Raw genomic sequence first — 22771 nt, 5'->3', positions numbered from 1 at the left:
GGACAATAACTTCAAAATTGAGGATCTTGGCATTCTCATATATTTTTTGGGACTAGAAGTTGCACACTCTCATAAAAGGATATGCATTTCCCAAAGAAGTATTGTTTGGACGTCTTTCAATTATTTAGTATTCTTTTTGACCCTTTACCAAACTTCAACAAGGTGACAACCAACCTTTTGAAGATGTATCAACTTACATACGACTCGTTGAAAGATTGTTGTACCTCAACACTATTAGACATGAGATTACGCTAACTACACAACAATTGAGCCAATTTCTTAATTCATCACTTGTTAATCATTACAAAAACTACTTCCATGGTCATTATATATTGAAACAAAACCATAGTAGATGACTTATGTTTCCTAGAAAATCTTAGGCATAGATTCTAGGATATGCAGATGCAGATTCAACAGGTTATACTGATTCAATAAGGTAAACCATTGGCTTTATTTTTTTCCTATGTAATTCCTTCATATCTTGAGAGCTAAGAAGCAACAAAATATTTCAATATCTTCTTTAGAGGTAGACTATCATGTCTTATCCACTATAACATGTGAACTACTATGATTTTTTTTATCTTTTGAAGAATTTGAATATCAATTGCAGTAAATAACCAATGATATATTGTTATTCTCAAAGTATAATTCATATTGCATCAATTCTTATCTGACACGAAAGAACAAAAAATTTGGAGATAGATTGTCATTTTATGAGAGAAAAGGTCCAAAATAATGAGTCAATACATATGTTTATATCTATACAAGAGCAATTAGTTTATTTCCTAAAAAAGGGATTTGCTCTTCCACTGTTTAATTCTTTTGTATCTAATCTTAGAATGATAAACATTTATCATGGTATAACTTGTGGGAGGGTGTTGAATGACAAAGAAAATGAGAATAAGGCATGGAAGTTAAGCTAACGTAATATATGAAAAGAGAACATGGAAGCTAAGCTAATGTAACATATGAAAAGAAAACACGGTGACCACCAATGACATGCACCATAAGCTATCGATACCTAAGTTGAAAATTTTGCCATAATTGTTATGAATTCGGTTGAGATAATTAGTTATGATCATATACATCTAAACCTAACATAGTTATTTTGTAGTTAATTGAAGTAAGTATAATGTTCAATCTTCCATCGACACTAAAGCCAACATATGTTCTGGTGTACGGTTAGGTAAGAGGGAAACATTAAATCTATATTTATTTCAACTTGATATGCATAATGCATTCCTTCATGGAGATTTGGATGATAAGGTTTACATGTCCTTACCTCAAGGCATCACTCCATCTTATCCAAATCAAGTTTGCAAGTTATCCAAATCGATTTATGGATTAAAATAATACAGTAGACAATGGTTTGAAAAATCATCTCAAGTTCTTTTATCCAATGAATTTCACCAATGTGCTGCTGACCATTCACTTTTTATCCATAAATCCACTGATACTTTTATAGCCTTACTAATTTATATCAATGATCTTATACTTGTAGGTAACAACATGGAAATCATCAACAAAACCAAAGCCAAATTAAAGGACCAGTTTCACATCAAGGATCTAGGCAACTTAAAATACTTTTTGGAACTGGAAATTGCTCGAAACTCTCTAGGAATCAACATCTACCAACGCAAGTACACACTGAATCTGCTCTCCAACATAGGAATGTTAGCCTGCAAGCCCGCTTCCACACCCATGACCAGAGACACAAGACTTAAATCTAATGAAGGAAAACCTCTACAAAATATCACTGCCTACAGAAGACTTGTCAGCCAACCTATCTATCTACTCAATACGCGATCAGTCATATCTTACTCAGTACAGCAACTTAGTCAGCATATGAGCCAACCAACTGACCTCCATTACAACGCAGCTCTTCGTGTGCTACAATATCTCAAAAATAACCCAACACAAGGCCTCTTCTACCATAGCAACTCTCCCCTATAACTCAAAGCATTCTCATATTCGGATTGGGTAACATGTCCAGATACACGCAAATCAATCATGGGCTACTGCATCTATCTTGGAGATTCCTTAATTTCATGGAAATCAAAGAAGCAACCCACCGTCTCTCGTAGTTCTACAGTATGGGAACTTCAATGGATTACAAACATCCTGAATCAACTTCCCATCACCACCACAAAATCAGCTCTGCTCTATTACGACAACGCCTCCGCATGACACATTGCCAACAATTCATCTTTTCACGAACGGACAAAACATATCAGCCTCAACTATCACCTTGTCCGTGAAAAACTTCGCCTTGGCTTATTTCATCTTCTCCCTAATTTCTTCATCACAACAACTAGCCGACATCTTTACCAAACCTTTGGACCTTCAACCGTTTCTCTCCAACATTTCTAAACTTGGCCTCACTCAGTATACCTTCCAGCTTATGGGGGATATTAACAGAATAACTACATTCCCTTTTTAACTAGTAGTTTAGTTATCTAAGTTTTTGTAACATTTGAGTCTTCATGACTTTCTTTGTATTTGAGGCTCTTCCTTCACTTATATAAGAACGACCTCTCTATACTTTTGGAAGGTAATTCAATTTTTCTTAATGAGCAAGAAAATATTGCAGGCTCATTCATATTTCTTGGCCTGTAATACATATCACATATGCAGTTGATTTTTCATAAAAGTTAACGAAAATGACTAATTCGATTAACATGTAACAACTTTTAACTTAACTTTTAGATAAGAAACTAAAATGAAACATTAAATTAATATAAGAAATTTCGTAACTAATTATGTCTAAAATTGATGCCTAAAATTTATTACAGCTCTCTTTTAACATTTAACATAATACTTAACAAAGTTTATAATTTGCATATTGCATTTTAAATGTAAGGGAAATGCTAACAAGTGCCCCAGGGCATTCTAAATGTAAATAAGGCCAACTCATCGAGCACCATCCAACCGAAGGAAACCGAACCACTGTGCATCTATAATTTCCTGTCATGCCGCCATAGCATATCTAGCTAGCTAGCTGTTGTTGTTTTGGATGAATAAGACCAGAATAAATTATAAAATAAAAAATTCAAAATCACACTGCTTCCTTGTGACTCTTTTAAGAAAGTACATGAAATGAAACCGTTCACAATTTCACATGATCCACTCTACTAATCTACTAGTAATAATAATAATAATAATCGTATGAGAAAATCATACAAGTAAAAATAAACTTGATCATTCAGCATGGAGTTTCAGAATTGAGAATCTGAGTATCAAGTTTGGTTCTACAAAGAGGACATACAGCGTGTTTGCAAAGCCACGTATCAGCACATTGGAGATGAAAAGCGTGATTGCAACCTGGAACAAGACGAGCCAGTTGTTCGTTATCGATTTCGTCGAGGCAAACGGCGCATTCGGTGGACACGGCCAATTCTTTACCGGTGATTTTCGGAATCTTTTCAAGATCTAAAGAGGAGAGTCCCTTACCGGTGACCGGTTTCAACGGTGGATTTAAACGATGGCGGTAAGCGGTGTACCAAAGAAGGCACATGTAGAGGATGAAGATTGCACTCATGCCTATGCAAGGAAGAAAAAACGCCATAAGAAGTAGTGAATCAAGCATCGTAGTGATGCTGATTAGGATTTTTTTAATTAGACAAATAAATTCACACACATAACCGTCGTAAATATCAGAATTCAAAAACCAGATGATGACGTCTAATCTATCAATATCGATTCAAAAACCCGATGATGACGTCTAATCTATCAATATCGATTTTTTTGTCGACTAGGGAAGGAGAAATTAATGTGGTGCGGGTGGTTGGTGAAGGAGCACCATAGAGTGAACGTGAAGGGGGGTCATCAGTTTTTTGTTGTGAATTGTGTTATGGTGAGTAGAAGATGTCTAATTATATATGAAAAGGTTTCTAGAGTTTTTCTAGGTTGCGTTTGATTATGGGAAAATATTTTTTATTACAATTCTGGAAAAATATTTAGGTGAAGAAAATTGAAAGGATTGAGATGAAGTTGAATTGGACTCATTTATTGCTTAACAAATTTTGAACAACAATTTAAATTTCACAGCTGTGTTTCTAGTAACATAAAACATTTCACAGCTGTGTTTCTAGTATAGTAAAACATTTCACAGCTGTACTTTGTCAAAATATAGTTTCTAAAATTAAATTAAATTTTCCCATCTAAATTATTTTTTTGATAACTTTTCCCATGTAAATTAGTATAGTATTAATTCATTCATGTAAATTCAAATTTATTTGGAGTACTTATCTCGATATAATTACTCGTGTCCTTCATAAATGCCACTTTAGAGCATCCACATCCATACCACCCAATTTGGTGGTATAAATGGACCCCACTTAATATAATATATTATTTCACACTTCTCAATTATTTAAACCACTAATTAAAATTTGTAAATATTCATACTACCCATCTAAAAACTTAAAATGGGTCCCACTAATCACACAATATACACTAAAAAATTGAAAAGCACCGTAGCATTATTTGGATATGGTGGTTATGTAATACTACACCATTTGCATTCAATTATCCATACTATTATGACACAAGTGGTACATGTGGCAAATACCACCCCTATATTTATGCTCTTAGAGAGTTTTTAGACTTCAGGGACACGTGTTCTTGAATTTTTTTATTACCGATAAAATAGGTTGGTTGAGAAAATTATTATTTTATTTTAGAAATAGTATAATAATTATATATTTTTTAGACAAATATGAATAAAATTAAGTGTGAGATAAACAAATGAAAAGAATATTATATGTATTTATCGGAAACAAAAGTTTGACTATATAAGGATATTTTTCTGTTTTAAAATAATATTTTTTTTAAATGTTTTCATATAAATTAAAAATTACAATAATATTGTTATAAAATATTATATTTTTTATTAAATTAATATTATTTATATGTCAGTAGTATTTATAAGTAATAACTAGAATATAATCGGTGGCGAATCTTGTAGGGGGCGGACAGGAGCAGCGGCACCCCTCTTTTAAATTTTTTTTCATTAACCAAGACGATCGTTTTGGAATAAGAAGAAAATAGATGTTATTTACTTGGCTATCTTAATTAGAAATTTAGGATTACGTTTTAAACTAAGGTAATAAAAATTGTAAATGTAAAAGTTATTCATTTTGTGTACTTTTTCTAATAATAATTTATTTGTGTACTTTTTAGGAGCTATATAATGGTTAAAATTAAGAAAATTGATGCTTTTTTCAAAAGGAAAGTTTTGGATAAAGATGAAAATTGTATAGCTTCATCATCAATACTTGAGAATCAAGTTTCCGATGATCAAACCATTCAAGTTCAACCATATGAGCAACATTGCAAGATTCAAAAAGTCAAAATGGAAGCATTTGATATCAGTTGTTTAGAACGTGATCCCGGTAAACGTCTTCAAATTTGGGAATATCCAGTAAATCAAAGAGATGAAGTTCAAAGAGCTTATCTTAATTGGGGTCCCTATCAATGTCAAGTTGAAAATTTTCCCCTAAATAGAGATAAGTATCCAAGAAGATTTCAAGCATATTGGTTTAAAATGTTCCTTTCATGGTTAGAGTATTCTCCAACTAATGATGTTGCTTATTGTTTACTTTGTTACTTGTTTAGTAAGAAACCAAGTGGGCATCCCGGAGCTGACGTCTTTACTAGAAAAGGATTTAAAGCATGGAGAAAGGTCAATAACGGGAAGAAATGTGCTTTTCTTATTCATATTGGAGACAGTCCTTGTTCCCCTCACAATAATGCTTTGAAATATTCTCAAGACATGTTCAATCAATCAATTCATATCAGAATTGTTCTTAATATGCAGTGTGCCGATTAAGTAATCCAAAATAGACTCCGTCTCAAGAGCTCTATTGATTCTATTCGTTGGCTCGCATTTCAATCTAGTTCTTTTAGAGGCCATGATGAATCACTTGGATCGAAAAATAGAGGTAACTTTCTTGAAATGGTAAAACTCTTAGCATCATACAATGATGAACTTGCAAAAGTTGTACTAGAGAATGCTCCATATAATTCAAAGTATACCTCTCATTCAATTTAAAAGGAAATTTTGCATATCATGTCTAGTAAAGCGAAAAGTTATATTCGAGAAGAGATTGGGGATTCTAAATTTTGCATAATTATTGATGAATCGCGTGATGAATCTTTGAGGGAGAAAATGGCTATTATTTTGAGGTTTGTGGATAAAAATAGGTGTATTCAAGAACGATTTTTTGAGCTTGTGCATGTTAAAGCCACTGTGGCGATCACTCTTAAAAATGCAATTTGTGATGTTCTTTCTCGACATGGTCTAAATGTTTCAGATATTTGTGGGCAAGGTATGATGGTGCTAGTAATATAGTGGAATGGATTGCAGGCACTATTTCTCAAGGATTGTCCTTATGCTATTATATACATTTTTTTGCACATAGATTACAACTTGCTTTGGTTTCTTCTTCAAGAGAAGTTTTTACTGTTCATGATTTCTTTTCACACTTGACTCTTATTGTCAATGTTGTATGTTCCTCTAGTAAGCGCCATGATGAATTGCAAGATGCCATATTAGAGGAGATTTCAAATTTGCTAGAGATTGGTAAGCTTGATAGTGGTAAAGGACAAAATCAGATTGGCACTTTGAAACGAGCCGGAGATACACGTTGGAGCTCACATTTCTCTTTTGTTCGTAGTATGATAGATTTGCATAATCCAACTTGTGTGGTTCTTAAGGATATTAGAAAAAATGGAAGAAGTTGTGCTACACGTGGGGATGCTAATGTTGCCTATAAGTTTATGAAATCATTTGAGTTCACATTAATTTTGCTCATGATGAGAGAGCTTATGGGAATTACAGATCGTTTGTGTCAAGCTTTACAACAGAAATCTCAATATATACTTAATGCTATGCAGTTAGTCTCCACTACAAAGATATTAATTCAAAAGTTGAGAGATGATGGGTGTGATGATTTATTGAAAGATGTGATATTGTTTTGTGAAGAACATGATTAGGGGTGGACAACGGGTCGGGTTGGGGGGTTTCGGGCCCAAAAGTCTCACCCAGCCGAACCCGCGGTTCAGTTATCAAGGCCCATTTTTGCCCAACATAAACACGGTTTGTGCGGGTTCGGTTTTGTCGCACGCTCGCGAAAAATGAACAGAGTCGCCACTAATATATTTATCCCATAAGGGAAAGGAATATCAGGAAACCTAACAAAGGAAGGAACAGGGTCTTGCGACCAGAGAATCAAGGTACGGGAGTCGGTTACGCAAGGGGAAGGTATTAGCACCCCTCGCGCCCATCGTACTCGATGGTATCCACCTATGTTTTTTTCTATCTAAAGGGTGTATAACTATGTCTATGTCTAAATGCGAAATGAATGCAAAATGTAGGGAAAATAAAGAATTGTACTCGCACGGGCCCTACCCCGCTGCCTACGTATCCTTTTCAGGAATCAGAGTTACCGTAGCTCGGCTCAATAGTTTCTGTTTGTTTTTGTGTTTTTTAGTTGGGCGGAGTTAACGCTCGCACTCTTGCATAAGGGATCGACCTAGGATGCAATAGAGCGGAGATAACAATGCCCTTAAGAAAAGAGAGAAAGAGAGAGAGAGTTTGAGTGTTTCGAGGAAATCCCTAATGCAAGGGAAACTCGAGTTACTCTTTGGTTTGTGTTTTTTTTAAAATTTGGGAACTTACGCCCGAATGGAACCCTAAAGCAAGGGAGATCCAAGCACTCGAATGATTCCCTAAAGCAAGGGAGATTCAAGCTTCCATTCCCTTTTTAATGATTTTCACTTTTTTATTAATGTTTTAAGTATTTTCTTTGTATTTTTTATGGGGATTTTATTTTGATATTCTTAGATGTTTTAGTGTTGAAAAAGAAAAGAATGGAAAAGAGGGGGGACTAGCCTAATCTCTAAGCCTAGTTATTATTGTTTCTAATAGAAGTGAGTGAAGCAACTGGAAAACTCATCGAAAAAAATACAATGAAGTCGCCATCGAACATCTATTTATCCTACAATAAGGAATGGAAAATATCGAAGAAAACCAAAAAAACAAGCAATGGTCTCAGAGAAAGGGTAAGGGTGTCTTTTACGTGAGGGGAAGGTATTAGCACCCCTCACGTCTGTGGTACTCCACAGGATCCATTCTTACTAGTTTTCTAATCTAAGGATGTGTGTGTGTGTATCATGCTATGTGTAAAGGGCAACATGCAATGGAAGATATACAAATAGGAGGAAACATGCAATGGAAGGAATAAGCAAATAAGCAAGAAAGTCGAACAAAAATAAGAAAAGAAAAAGTTCGCTCGCTAGGGTGTCCGTACCCTGTGCCTACGTACCTCCAATGTGCAATGGAGAAATCAGAGCGCCGTAGTTCGGCCCAAAAGTTTTTGTTTCTATCTCGATTCGCGTCTCCTAGAGAAACGGAACCGAGCACCCTAAGGGAGCATGCAAACAAGGAGCGTCACAAAGATCCTAGCAAACATGGCATGTGAACAGGCATCACAGATAAGAACATGCGAACAGGCATCGCAAACAGAAAACAGACGTGTAACAGGCATACACGAATGTGAGTGTGTGAACAGGCATCACAAGTGATATCATACTAACAGGCATAGCAGATAAATGACATACACGTAACAGGCATACATGCACGACAAACATGTAACAGGTATACACGTCAAATGTGAACAAGGATCATAAACAAAAATGCGAACAGGCATCGCAAACAACATGTAACAGGTATACACGTCAAATGTGTGAACAAGCATCACAAAAATATCATACTAACAGGCATAGCAGATAAGAAGATAGTGAACAAGCATCACAAGCATATGGCACACAATCGAGCTCTGCTCGAGAAACAAACAAACAAAGTAGTAATCAATGCAAATGCAACACACAAACGAGCTCAGCTCGTAAAGCAAGCAAACTACCGAAGTAGTGACCTGGGGACAGGGGAAATGCTTTAGCTAGCGGGGAAAGCCACCCGAAGCCGCTATCAACGGGGAAAGCCACCCGAGATAGATACACTAAAGACTCTTAGCTAACGGGGAAAGCCACCCGAAGCTACTATCACCGAGGAAAGCCACTCGAGATAAACACGCCACAATCTGTTAGCTAACGGGGAAAGCCACCCGAAGCTACTGTCAACGAGGAAAGCCACCCGAGACAGGGACACCACAGACCATTAGCTAACGGGGAAAGCCACCCGAAGCTATTGTCAACGGGGAAAGCCACCCGAGACAGGCGGAAAGTAAAAAAGAAAGAAGCGGAGAATAATAAACAAACAAAAACAGAGCCTCTTTCGAGGGCTTGGCCAGATGAATGTCTACCCTACTTCTCATGTTATGAATGATGTTGCATGCCTACCCTACTTCTCATGGCAAGATATGGTACTTGAATAAGTAAAAGGGAAGGAACGGTACCGTACGGATAGCAAGTCCGCAATGAGCTGGCAAACGTAAGCAGAGAAATCCGAGAATATCGCGTAGCAACTGTCCACAAGCAATAAGCAACATCAGGAATCCGTAAAAGCAAAAATATCAAAGCACTACGACGTCGCAAAAGTAAATCGCGCGTCGCGTGGAGTCATATATCAGCACCATCGACACCTACAAGCAAACACACGGTACATATAGACAATTATCAAAGTGTCGTGTTCCACAAATAAAGTGGAACACGAGGCAGCTCGCATCAAATAAGGAACTCCCGGATGTACCTTGCACATACTAGCAAATGCGTCAAAGATAACAAAAGCGCAACCTGAAGTTGCGGCAAAAATTGAAAACGATAGAACAAAATCACATGCACACAAATGATATGCAGAACTAAACCTAAATAGCCTACGTGATAGGAAGAGTATGCAAATATTAAAAGAATATGAATGTAAATGAAATTTGAAGAAAAATTACGCATGTCAATTGTATCCGGAAACTAGTGAAAACGGTATGAACCACTAAAAAATAAAAGTCATCGGAATTAAACAAAAAAAACTACATGGTCACCATAAAAAGTGTCAAGGAATTCGAAAACGCATTCGAAAATCAATAAATCGGCCCGGAGGCGCGACTTCCGAGACGGGGCAGAAGCAAAATCAATGGAAAAGGTCGGCCGAAACCGAAAATAAAGCATTTAAACAGTTCCAAACAACATATTCTACTCAAGAAACACTATTCATACGCTAAAAAACACTAAGCGAATCAAAAGATGTGGTGTTTTCAAGTAAAGCCGATGTATCACGTATTCACTTTGCAAAATTGAGAAAAAGAGAGAGAACAAATACACTTAAGAAAAACCAGCACCTATTACTAATGATTAGCATTCATATAAAGTCTATTTTACCTATTGAATTTACAATTAAACACTAAACAGCAAGCACAACAATTATTTTTCTTTCATATCTTTAGGAAACAAAACAAAATGAAGAGATGCACTAACAAGCACATAAACAAAATTCTGCATTAAGAAGTTCTAAAACAGCCCCAAAAAAGTTCCTTAGAAACACACCTAAACACAAGAAAGTGGTTCATGGTACCTTGCACAAGATAGCATATAATTGACATGTTGAAAATTAGAATCAAGCATAGTTTCAAGTAAGCACAAAGTATCAAATCCTCACAATTAGAGTTCTCAACAATTAAACATAAGGTGTTAGTAATATTCAAGACCAAGTCAAATGCACAACAATTCACATAAGCATGGTACCATTTAATTTTCAGCATTTCTACTTGCTCTAATTAGCACCAAAACACTAATATCATTACCAATTTTCATGCTCTAACAAGTTACAATGAACTTAAAGCAATACTATTATCGACTGTCCATTAAATTTCCAGCATTTCAACACCATTAAAACTCATCATTCTCTCAAATTACATGTTAACAACACCTCCATCCATCATAGAAATTTCCAGCATCAAATATCCACCAAATGAGCAATAAGATTCACATTATTAATCACTAAAACAACACCGAAAATCCAGCATCTATATACTTTTATACAAACACATTTCAAAGCACTTTTATGAGTTAAAAAGATAACCTGCAACCACAATTAGTTCCTAAAAAAAAACTGCATTATGTAACTTCCCAAAAACAGTCCCTAAAAAACACTTAAACATACACAAACTCAAAGTATTAGCTCATGGTAAATGATACACAAAGTAAAGAAATGAAAATTCATCTATGACATGGTTCTCAAGTAAACACAATACCTTCCATCCTTAACAATATCTTTCAATTTAGAGCAATCCAACACAACACAATCAACAACTCAAGAGAACATCTTTATGTAAAAAAAACATAAGCAATATTAAAGAGTCAACAATTAAGCTACACAGTCGGTTCCACATATCCATGACAGTGAGTGCCAAATATCTAACATGTACTACTAGCACCAAGCTACACAAGTTAATCACAAACAAACAGTATCCTTCCTCATTAACATCTAGCTTAAGCAACAATCAAGAATTAATCACAAATGGATTTCTACTCATGCTGTTTATTCCATGATCGAGAATACCACTAATGTCATAATTATTTATTCCATTGTCGTCAAACAAATCCTCAAACCAATTTTCATCATCATTCATTGTTCAAACTTGCAATTAAACATCGATATCCTCACTGATTAGTATCATCATCAACACTATTTTTAATATCTACTTCCATTCAATTGCTCATCGTGATAACATCTCATAACAAAAATTCAGCAACAATTAGACTTAATCAATGCGACGGCATCACCGAACTCATGACACAGACACTAACAAGAACACCAAAATTATCATAGACAATGAATCGAACACCTTATATGCACATATTTAGTTTATAGAGTACTGTAAACGAATCAACAACAATTATATCCTCTACAATGATTCCAGAACTAATCACAATCATCATTCCGCCTTATACTCGAGTCACGACAATTAGCAAGATCAGGGAGTTACCGAAAATGAGAAGGAGATCGGAGAACACGGATAGGAGGAGATACGTCGTGCCGGAGATTGATCGGAGGAAGAAACAACCGAAGTCGCGATCCGCAGAGAAGTTGGAAGAGCGTCGCGGCTAGCAGTTGCGTGACGGAAGAAGGCTGGCGAGCTCGGCTGGTGTGGAGGATTGAAGCCGCCGAAAGTGGTGATCACTGGCTAGTAGCAGTGCGATCCGAAAAAAGAATCGAGAAGAAGATTTGAGATCTCATGTTTTTGTGCTTTTGTGGAATGCTATGAAATTCATAGTGTTCTTGAGTTTTTTCTATCTTTTTGGTATTTTGATTCTAGAGAGAAGTGAGAGAGAATTGGTTTTTTGTTTGTGTAGAGAGAGAATGGAAATTGATGAATGAATGAAAATTGGGACAAAAATGAATATATAGTGTAAGTATGAATTGTCCGAAATACCCTCAACGTATCCCTTTTTAGCTAATTTTTGAGGAAATATTATTTGATGCGAAATTCGGAGATGAGACCAATTCCACTGTGAAGATGACCAAATTTGTGACTCGTAGCCGCGAGAATCGTCTCAATCCGACGAACGGTGAGGAAATTATGCGCGTTTGAATGACGAGAAATATCGGTTCATCTGGTACGACTGTACAGAATTTTGTGAGTATCGCTCAAAGAACTCGATAAAACTCCAACTTCGGCTAAGAGTCTGAACAAGCATGTGTGACGAAGAATCGAAACTAACGAAATTTCCAAGAAAATGCCGCCAGAATGGACTTCATACGATCAAAATCGAAGAAGTTATGAATTTTCGAACTCGGCGCGACGTATTCGAAAACACACTTTTTACCGAAAGAATGCGACGTTCCTTAAAATGCTGGGCACTTTTGGTGCATAATCGGCTGATGGTCCGAACATATGAAATTTTGGTAATGATGGCACGGATCCCCAGTTAAATTTTCAAGCGAATCCGACTGGCGAATTAGGAGATATGAATTGTTTTACTGTCCGAAAACCTGCGGTTCAGCACCATTTTTCACTGTGAAACCTCGATTAATTTGCAAATTCGACAACCTTCCTCATGGAATTGATTTCTGAGTCAAACACGGAAGTTGTAGATAACGTCGAAACACTAGGGGCCACGCGGGAACCAAGCTTAAATCACTTTCCAAATCCGACTTGTGATTTTTCTCGTATTTCAACTGTTTAAACCATATTTCACACTATATCTTCTTAAACCCATGAAAACTTTTTATTATTTTTCTTCTTTTTTGAATGACGAAATAAACGTCTTGGATAACTTATGGCTCGAATAAAGAGGGCAAATTTTGGGGTGCAACAGCTGCCCCTATTCAAACTTCTTGAACCTGACGAGTGAGAAACGAAAGTTTCGAACCGTTGAGGTGGAAGGAGATTGAATACCAGAATGAACTCGAAAATTTGCGCTCTTGATCAACAGAAGACTCCGTCTTGTAATAAGAAAGAATGTATCACCCCGCAAGTAGGGAGAAAAAACTTCAATTGAACTAGATAATTAAGTAGCTCCAACTTGCGATAAGAAGGAACACGTAACCCCACAGGCAGGGGAAAAGACTTCAATTGATCTGGGCATCAAGAGAAGGCACATCTTCGAATGATCTGGGTATCAGACGTAGCAGATGTCTTCCGAACAGGAATCGGGGATAGATGTCTAAGTCGATCTGGGCATCGAAATGAGATACTCCGGCTGATCTGGGCATCAACGGGTAGTAAGTATCTCTGGTCTGGGTACCAATGCGACATCTCCATCTGATGCAATTAAATCATCAGGCAGATATTCCTACTAATCTGGGTATCAGCGGCTTGCTCCTTCGTAAGATCGACGAGATCCGGAGGCGGTTCCCTCAACTGAAAGTCTGGTTTATCAGGACAGGAACAATATCTCTTCCGAACTGTGTACGTCGGGAAAGGAAGTCTTTAAACTGATCTAGGCTCGATGCTAGAAAATAAGTAGAACAATCCTCTTCTGAATGACAAAGTCAATCAGGCAGATATCTCCATCTGATCCGGGCATCAGAGGCTTGCTCCTTCGTAAGATCGATGAGATCCGGAGGCGGTTCCCTCAACTGAAAGTCTGATTTATCAGGAATAGGAACAAATATCTCTTCCGAACTGTGTGCGCCGGGAAAAGAAATGTCAGAAACGGGCAGACAAGTCTTCTTCTGAACGAGAATAAATCGTCAGGACGTAGATATTTCCAACTGATCTGATGTATCAGAGGGCTCGCTCCTTCGGAAGATCGACAGAGACCCGGAGGCGGCTCCTTCACTGAACTGGAATCAGGATAGGAACAAATATCTTCAACCGATCTGAGGACGTCGGGAATAGGAATATCTTCATCAGGTGAATTGACAATCCTTTCCTGATATGTACATCAGGATAAGCGCATGTAATGATTAGGCGAGTTGCTCTCTGGGAGGCATTTGAGTATCTTGATGACCTTCCTGTAGAACGAAACAGAAATGATATGATTTATGCATGATGCATGTATGAATGTGCATGGATTCCCGATTAGGGAAGACGATATGCGTTAAGAGAATGCAATGCGAATGATGCATGATTCGGACGCTGCTTAGGGCAACAGCGGTGGAGCACTGACTTGCTGAAGAAGTCTCGGAGAGAGTATGGAACTCTGCGGGGAGGACAAGATGAATGACCAGAAGTCACAAACTGCGAGCTGGCAAAGATGGATCGGAAACCTGTTGGAGATGACCAAATCTGGATGCGAGCTCTGTTTGGGGAATAAATTTTGCTTGGGAAATATGAACATCCCAATTAACTGCTTGGGAAATACCCCGGCAACTTCATTGGAGAAGCAAATTCTCGGCACACTTGGGATGAGGAGATAAGAAATCCGCTGGGGATAAGAAACTCGGCATAAGAACCTCTGGTTAAGATCACTCCATTGGAGAACAAGATGACTCTCCTGGGGAAAATGAGGCATTCGGGCAAGAGACCTCATTAAGAGCCGGCTGGGGAATCAGATATCGTCCAATCGTGACTTAACTGGGGAGAAAGCATTCCGTCGAGGAATAAGACTTCTGGAGCATGGAGAACACATAGAAATGTGCTTTTCTGCGGATATGAGAATCTTGGAACAAAGAAAATCTCATCTGAATGTACTCGGCTGGGGAGTGGGAATCTCTCCCAGCGCCCGTCAATATGCTGATGTGGAACGCTTGCAAGCATGTACCTGCGAGATCAACCAAAGAAAAATGCCCCAGGATATAGCACGGCATTTTGGCCTGCCACCCTAGTTACACAAGACTTCGAAGTAAATTCAAAAATTTTATCATTTCTAATCATGTATTGTAAAAGCAATGCAGTTTTCATATACATAGTTACACAAATTCAGGACGTTTTATGCAAACAAATCAGTAAAAGAAAACAACCTTTGAGATAGAAAGATCTTTATTAATCGAAAACAGAATGCTCGTAACAGAGCGAACATATTTCAGAAGTAGTTCCTAGTAAGAGGTAACCACCCCTTTTTTTTAATACAAGAGAAATGGCAATGTGAAACGGATATCCATTGGTTTCGATCCCGCTATCAATTTTATAACCTCGACGTTCTCATCTCCTTGCTCTAGAAGACCGTACTCATTAGGATTGATCACTGCCCGATTAACAAACTGATTGGTGACATCACCGAACTTGTGGACCCGACGGGGTTTGCGAGTGCTTTTAGGGATTTGAGTTGCCAGGTGCAAACTCAAGAACACGGAGTCTTGCTTATCCCTCGGTCGGGAGCCCTAAGTATGTATGAAGAGTGATTGCCAAGGTGGCATGCGAGATGTAGTCATTCGCTTTTGTCCCTTTTTTGCCTAAGCCGCCCTTTCGGGTTTTCAACTTAGCGGGTATATTTGTTTCTTTTTCATTCTTTTGCCTGATTCATTTTCTATTCTTTTTTCTTTTTCCTTTTTTTTCTTTTTTTCTTTTTTTTCTTTTTTCCTCTCTTTCTTTTTATCAGGTCTATGCGAAGTATTTTTTGACTACATCTGCGTTCACAGGGTGCGGAAAGTCCTCGCCATCCATTGTTGCAAGCATCATGGCACCGCCAGAGAACACTTTCTGCACAACAAAGGGACCTTCATACGTCGGAGTCCACTTGCCTCGTGGATCTCCTTGAGGGAGAATAATTCTTTTGAGTACCAGGTCACCTGGTTTGTAGCTTTGGGGTCGCACCCGCTTGTCAAAAGCTTTTCTCATCTTCTTTTGGTATACCTGACCATGACCAATAGCCGCTAAACGCTTTTCATCAATGAGATTCAACTGATCCAATCGATTCTGTACCCATTCTGACTCGTCAAGCTCGACGTCTTTCATGATCCTCAGGGAAGGAATCTCAACTTCAACAGGCAATACCGCTTCCATACCATAAACAAGTGAGAAAGGGGTTGCCCCAGTCGATGTACGCACAGAGGTACGATAACCATGCAAAGCGAAAGGGAGCATCTCATGCCAATCTCGGTAGGACACTACCATCTTTTGCACAATCTTCTTAATGTTCTTGTTGGCCGCTTCAACAGCGCCATTCATTTTTGGACGGTACGGAGAAGAATTGTGGTGCTTGATCTTGAAGGACTCACAAAGCTCCTTCATCAACTTATTATTAAGATTCGATCCATTGTCAGTAATGATCTTCTCAGGAATCCCATAACGACATATTATGTTGTGCTTGATGAAGCGAGTAATCACTTGCTTGGTGACATTCGCATAGGATGCGGCTTCAACCCACTTGGTGAAGTAATCAATGGCAACCAAAATGAAGCGATGTCCATTGGAAACAGTAGGCTTAATCTCTCCAATCATATCAATGCCCCACATTGCAAAAGGCCACGGAGAAGTCAAGACATTCAAAGGCACAGGCGGCACGTGCACTTTATCAGCATAGATCTGGCACTTGTGACAAATTCTGACATGGTTATGACAATCGGTTTCCATAGTGGACCAATAGTAACCAGCCCTCAAGATCTTCTTAGCCATCGTATGCCCACTAGAATGGGTACCAAACTCGCCTTCGTGCATTTCCTCTATGATTTTCGAAGCTTCTTCCTTCACAACACATCGGAGCAACACACCGTCATGATGCCTCTTGTACAACACCCCACCGTTGAGGTAAAACTTAGCTGCAAACCTTCTCAGAAACTTCTTATCAGTCACCGACGCTTCGGGAGGATACTCTTGAGTTTCGAGGAACTTCTTGATATCATGATACCAGGGATTACCATCCAATTCAACATCAGCCTCAAAGCAAAATGCAGGTTCGTCCAACCTATTGATGGTGATGTTAGGCGCTTCATTGGCCCATTTCACTTTGAACATGGAAGCCAAAGTAGCGAGAGCATCAGCAAGATTGTTTTCTTCTCTAGAAATATGCTCGAATGTGATCTCATCAAAGTATGGAATGAGTCTCATCACATGCTCCCTGTATGGAATCAGATTCTGATGGCGAGTTTCCCAATCTCCATTGATCTGGCTAATGACAAGATTGGAATCCCCATAAACCTTCAAGTATTTGATTCGCAAATCGATCGCAGCTTCGATACCATAGATGCAAGCTTCATATTCAGCCATGTTATTAGTGCAATCAAAACAGATTCTGGCTGTAAACGGAATATGAAAACCTGATGGAGAAGTAATTACAGCTCCCACACCATTCCCAAGTGCATTAGAGGCACCATCAAACACGAGCGTCCATCGCGATCCTGGTTCAGGTCCTTCCTCTGGTCCGGGAATGTTGCAATCTCTGATGTACAAGACATCCTCATCGGGGAATTCAAACTTCATCGATTCATAATCTTCGACCGGCTGATGCGCAAGATAATCTGCCAACACACTACCTTTGATGGCTTTCTGAGTAGTATACTGGATATCATATTCAGTCAAAATCATTTGCCACCTGGCTACTCTTCCGGAAAGAGCGGGCTTCTCAAAGACGTATTTGATAGGATCCATCTTGGAAATCAATAAAGTGGTGTGAACCAACATATACTGCCTCAGCCGGCGAGCAGCCCACACCAAAGCACAGCAAGTTTTCTCGAGCAGTGAGTATCGGGATTCACAGTCGGTAAACTTTTTGCTAAGGTACTATATTGCGTGCTCTTTTCGACCAGACTCGTCATGTTGACCCAGCACACATCCCATTGAATTTTCAAGAACTGTGAGGTACATAATCAAAGGTCTTCCTGGAACTGGAGGCATTAGTATCGGAGGTTCCTGCAGATACTCTTTCACTTTTTCGAATGCTTTTTGACAATTGTTATTCCACCTGACCGTCTGATCCTTTCTTAGCAATTTGAATATTGGTTCACAAGTGGCCGTAAGATGAGAGATGAATCTAGCAATATAGTTCAACCTCCCTAAGAAACCACGAACCTCTTTTTCTGTTCTCGGCTCAGGCATCTCTTGTATAGCTTTTATTTTTGCAGGATCAACCTCAATACCTTTTCCACTAACAACAAAACCCAACAACTTTCCAGATCGCACTCCGAAAGTGCACTTATTTGGATTCAACCTCAGTCTGAATTCCCGAAGCCTTTCAAACAACTTCTGCAAATGAACCAAATGCTCTTCTTCAGTATGAGATTTTGCAATCATGTCGTCAACATACACTTCAATCTCTTTATGGATCATATCATGAAAAAGAGTCACCATGGCGCGTTGATACGTTGCCCCTGCGTTTTTCAACCCAAAAGGCATCACTTTGTAGCAGAAAGTTCCCCACGGCGTGATAAATGTTGTTTTCTCCATGTCTTCTGGTGCCATCTTGATCTGATTGTAACCAGAGAAGCCATCCATGAAGGAAAACACCTTGAAAGGAGCGGTATTATCCACCAACACATCAATATGGGGGAGAGGAAAATCATCCTTCGGACTCGCCCTATTCAAATCTCTGTAATCAACACACATCCTGACCTTTCCGTCTTTCTTAGGTACAGGAACAATATTCGCAACCCATGGCGGGTAATTCACCACTTGCAAGAAGCCAGCATCAAACTGTTTCTCAACCTCTTTCTTAATCTTCTCCGACATATCTGGGCGAGTCCTTCGAAGCTTCTGCTTGACAGGAGGACTATCTTCCTTGATAGGTAGACGGTGTACCACAATATCTGTATCGAGACCAGGCATATCCTCATAGGACCAAGCAAAGATATCTGCGTACTCTTTCAACATAGCAATAAGCCTCCGTTTCACACTATTCTCCAGCGCAGCCCCTATCTTGACTTCTCGGACTTGCTCTTTAGTGCCAACATTTACCATCTCGATTGCTTCCTGATGCGGCTGTATCGCTTTCTTTTCTTCTTGTTTCAACAATCTGGCCAACTCATCGGGAAGGTCACAATCTTCATAAGCTTCCTCCTCGGCTTGGTAGATCGGATTGTCAAAATCATAATAAGCAATAGCGGAACTGTTACCAATGGAATCCGTGGTGGTGGAACATCTGCATGATTGACGCTTTTATTTTAGTTAGTTTTTTTTTTATTTATTAAGCTATGTGCAAGTGGGTGTAAAAGGAAACATTGCCATTTAAATAAAAACATTTAAAAGAAAGACAAGGAACAAAACATTTGAATGCAAAAACGTCCTTTTATTTCATGAATACTTTGAAAATGCGAACTGCATGGCCCTACAAATGATTCACTACGCCTTGGGCAGAGCGTAGGAATTATTGCATGATAAGAAAAGTAAAAACAAGAAAATTACTCCCGAGCCTGCGTGACTTGAATGACATCTTCAATTGTCCAGTTGTTGAGCTTTGTTCCAGGAATACTTGGGCGGATCCAGCTATCAAAATCACAGTCACTATCCACCTCTTCACCCTTGACAATGGCATTGACCTTACCATCTTGGATGATGCCACCCCTCACAAACCTGACTGGAGTGAAACTTGATGTTGGAGACGTAAAGCTTTGCCTACCAGGGTTGAAACCGAGACCATTTTTATTGAACTTAGGGCGCACATCAATCATCTGTCCCCACCCCTCACTTTTACCAGTTTCCACAACCACCCGTGCATCCTTCAAGGAAGACATAATCGTTTCCGGCTTCTTTAACTCACAAAGAGGGCTTTTCACAGCATTCACAGCCTCAAACGCTTGGAACGGCGTCTCATGTATTTCACCTTCGATCTCTACATATTGGAAAGAGGACAAGTGGCTCACGATATAATCTTCTTCACCACAAACCGTCACCACTTTACCGTCAACCGGATACTTCAACTTCTGATGAAGAGTGGATGTCACAGCACCAGCCTTGTGAATCCATGGTCGTCCCAACAGACAGCAGTAAGCGGGTTGAATATCCATCACATAAAAGGTTATGGTAAAGATCTGAGGACCCACTTGGATTGGTAGATCTACCTCTCCGAACACAGACCTCCTTGAACCGTCAAACGCGCGCACCACCAATTCACTAGGCCTTAACTCCACACCAGCATAGTCAATTCTCATTAGAGCTGATTTGGGAAGCACGTTTAAAGAAGACCCAGTATCAACCAAAACACGGGACAAGGTCGTCCCCTTACACTCAATCGAAATATGCAAAGCCTTGTTATGGTTTCTCCCTTCTGGAGGAAGATCATGATCCGTAAATCCCAAACCATTTCCAGCGGAGATATTATTGGCTACCGCCTCTAGCTGATTCACAGATATTTCATGCGGCACATAGGCACCATTCAGAATTTTTAAGAGAGCATCTCTATGACCTTCCGAACACATCAACAATTGCAAGATTGAAATCTTTGATTGGGTCTGACCCAACTGCTCAACAACTTTGTAATCAGACTTCTTGATGATTCTCAGCAATTCTTCCACATCCTTGGAAGGCACAGTATTGTCAGGTGCCCCCTTCTGAGTCGGAGGATTCTGGTCATCAGTCACCACTTGTTTGCCTTTAGCCTTAGCCAAAGCATCTGTATTATTTTGCATTGGCTGAGGGGAGAACACCCTACCACTGCGAGTGATTCTACCAGTACTGGCAAAATTATCAGTGTTTGCAACTGCAGCTTCCACAGACTTCTCTTCGGATAGCTCGCCCTCCTCCTTCGTGCCATAGTAATACACATCTGAACCATAATGCCAAGGGATGGCCTTCTCACTCTCATATGGAATAGGTCCTGGCACGGTAATCATCAACGCCACTGGTTGCTCCTCATATGGGATACTAACAGGTATCTGAATAGGCACTTGGATACAGATTGGAACAACCGGCTCATAAGGAATTGAAATCACAGACACTTCACCATTCTCATTTTTCGCACCTCTCGACCTTCGATAAAATTGAAGAGGACCCTCATCAATCAGTTTTTGTACCATACCTTTTAAATCAGCACAACCTTCAGGCTGACTCTTGCAATTCTCACAATCCACACCACAACCCGGGAAGATGCCGCTATTGACCAGATGTTGCTTCACTGACACCAGAGGAAAAGTCAAACAACCCACGTCGGATACAACACTTGTCTCTTCACTCTCAATGGCATTCACACCCGAACCTCCATGAGTAGGCATCGGATTATTGACAATATTGGGTGTAGGAGTGAACTGAATTATCTTTTGATCCAACAAGTCCTGGACCTTATTCTTCAACGCGATACACCTCTCTGTATCATGTCCAGCAGCACCGGAATGAAAAGCACACCGCGCATTCGCATTATAGTTCGGAGACTGACGATCCGGAGCATTCGGAGCATCTCTCAAAGTGATCTTCTCAATCTTGAGCAAGTGTTGTAGCACTTGAGCATATGTCATGGGAATCGGATCAATCTTTCTATCCCTTCTCTGTCGATACTGGTTATTCTGATATTGAGGGCGCTGCCCCTGTTCTTGTTGTTGTTGCGGCACAGGAATAGTAACAGCATTGACTTGAGAATTGCCTCTTCCTTGGCCACTTCGCCCATACACCGCATCCGTGTTTCCTTCTTTCTTTCTGGTATAACCCTCTGACGGTTTCTTTCCACCAGTAGAACTAGCGACACCACCCAACTGTATCTTTCCCATTTTCAAGCCCATCTCGACGCGTTCACCACATCTAACCATTTCAGCAAAACTTGCAGACGTGCTACAAGCCAAATAGTAATGTCCAGACAGAGTGCTTGTGAACATATCAATCATCTCGCGCTCAGTCATTGGTGGCTGAACTCTCGCAGCTAGCTCACGCCACTTCTGGGCGTACTCCTTGAATGAATCTTTAGAGCCTTGAACCAAGCTCTGCAACTGAGTTCTATTCGGTGCCATATCAACGTTATACTGATAATGCTTAATGAAAGCCTCAACAAGATCTCTCCATGAATGAATGTGAGCACGCTCAAGTTGCATGTACCATTCCAAGGAAGCTCCAGCCAAGCTATCCTGGAAGAAGTGCATCAAGAAACCTTCATCCTCTGAATAAACTGACATCTTGCGATAGTACGCTTTGACATGCGTCATGGGACAGGTAGCTCCATTGTACTTATCAAAAATCGGCACTTTGAACTTTGGAGGAACCCTTACGCCAGGAACCAATCCTAGATCAGTGATGTCCATACCAAGCACACCCTTACCCTCAACAGCTCGGAGACGTTCCTCAATCAGACGAATCTTACCACCATCATCCTGCACACCCTCAGCACTGTGCCTCGATAGTTGATCCACATTCTCGAAATCAAAGTCTTGATTTCCCCGATTATAATGACCTCTTCCTCCAAGGAGACGAGACAGAGGCGGCGGCGGAAACCCCTGATTCTGGTTGAAAGGATTATAAGGCACATGGGCAGGCTGCCTGAACTCGTTCTCATCATGGTTGTTCTCAATCCGTCCGGA

General features: G+C 39.5%; 1 pseudogene; it reads left to right on the top strand.

The window, feature by feature from the left end:
- The first annotated feature begins 3481 nt into the window (after nucleotides 1-3481).
- The window catches only part of LOC131657529 (uncharacterized), a 37801-nt pseudogene continuing 18511 nt past the window's right edge, over nucleotides 3482-22771 (top strand).

The sequence above is a fragment of the Vicia villosa genome, linkage group LG3 (genome assembly GCF_029867415.1).
Source record: "Vicia villosa cultivar HV-30 ecotype Madison, WI linkage group LG3, Vvil1.0, whole genome shotgun sequence".
Lineage (NCBI taxonomy): Eukaryota > Viridiplantae > Streptophyta > Magnoliopsida > Fabales > Fabaceae > Vicia > Vicia villosa.
This window is presented reverse-complemented; position numbering and strand designations above follow the sequence as displayed.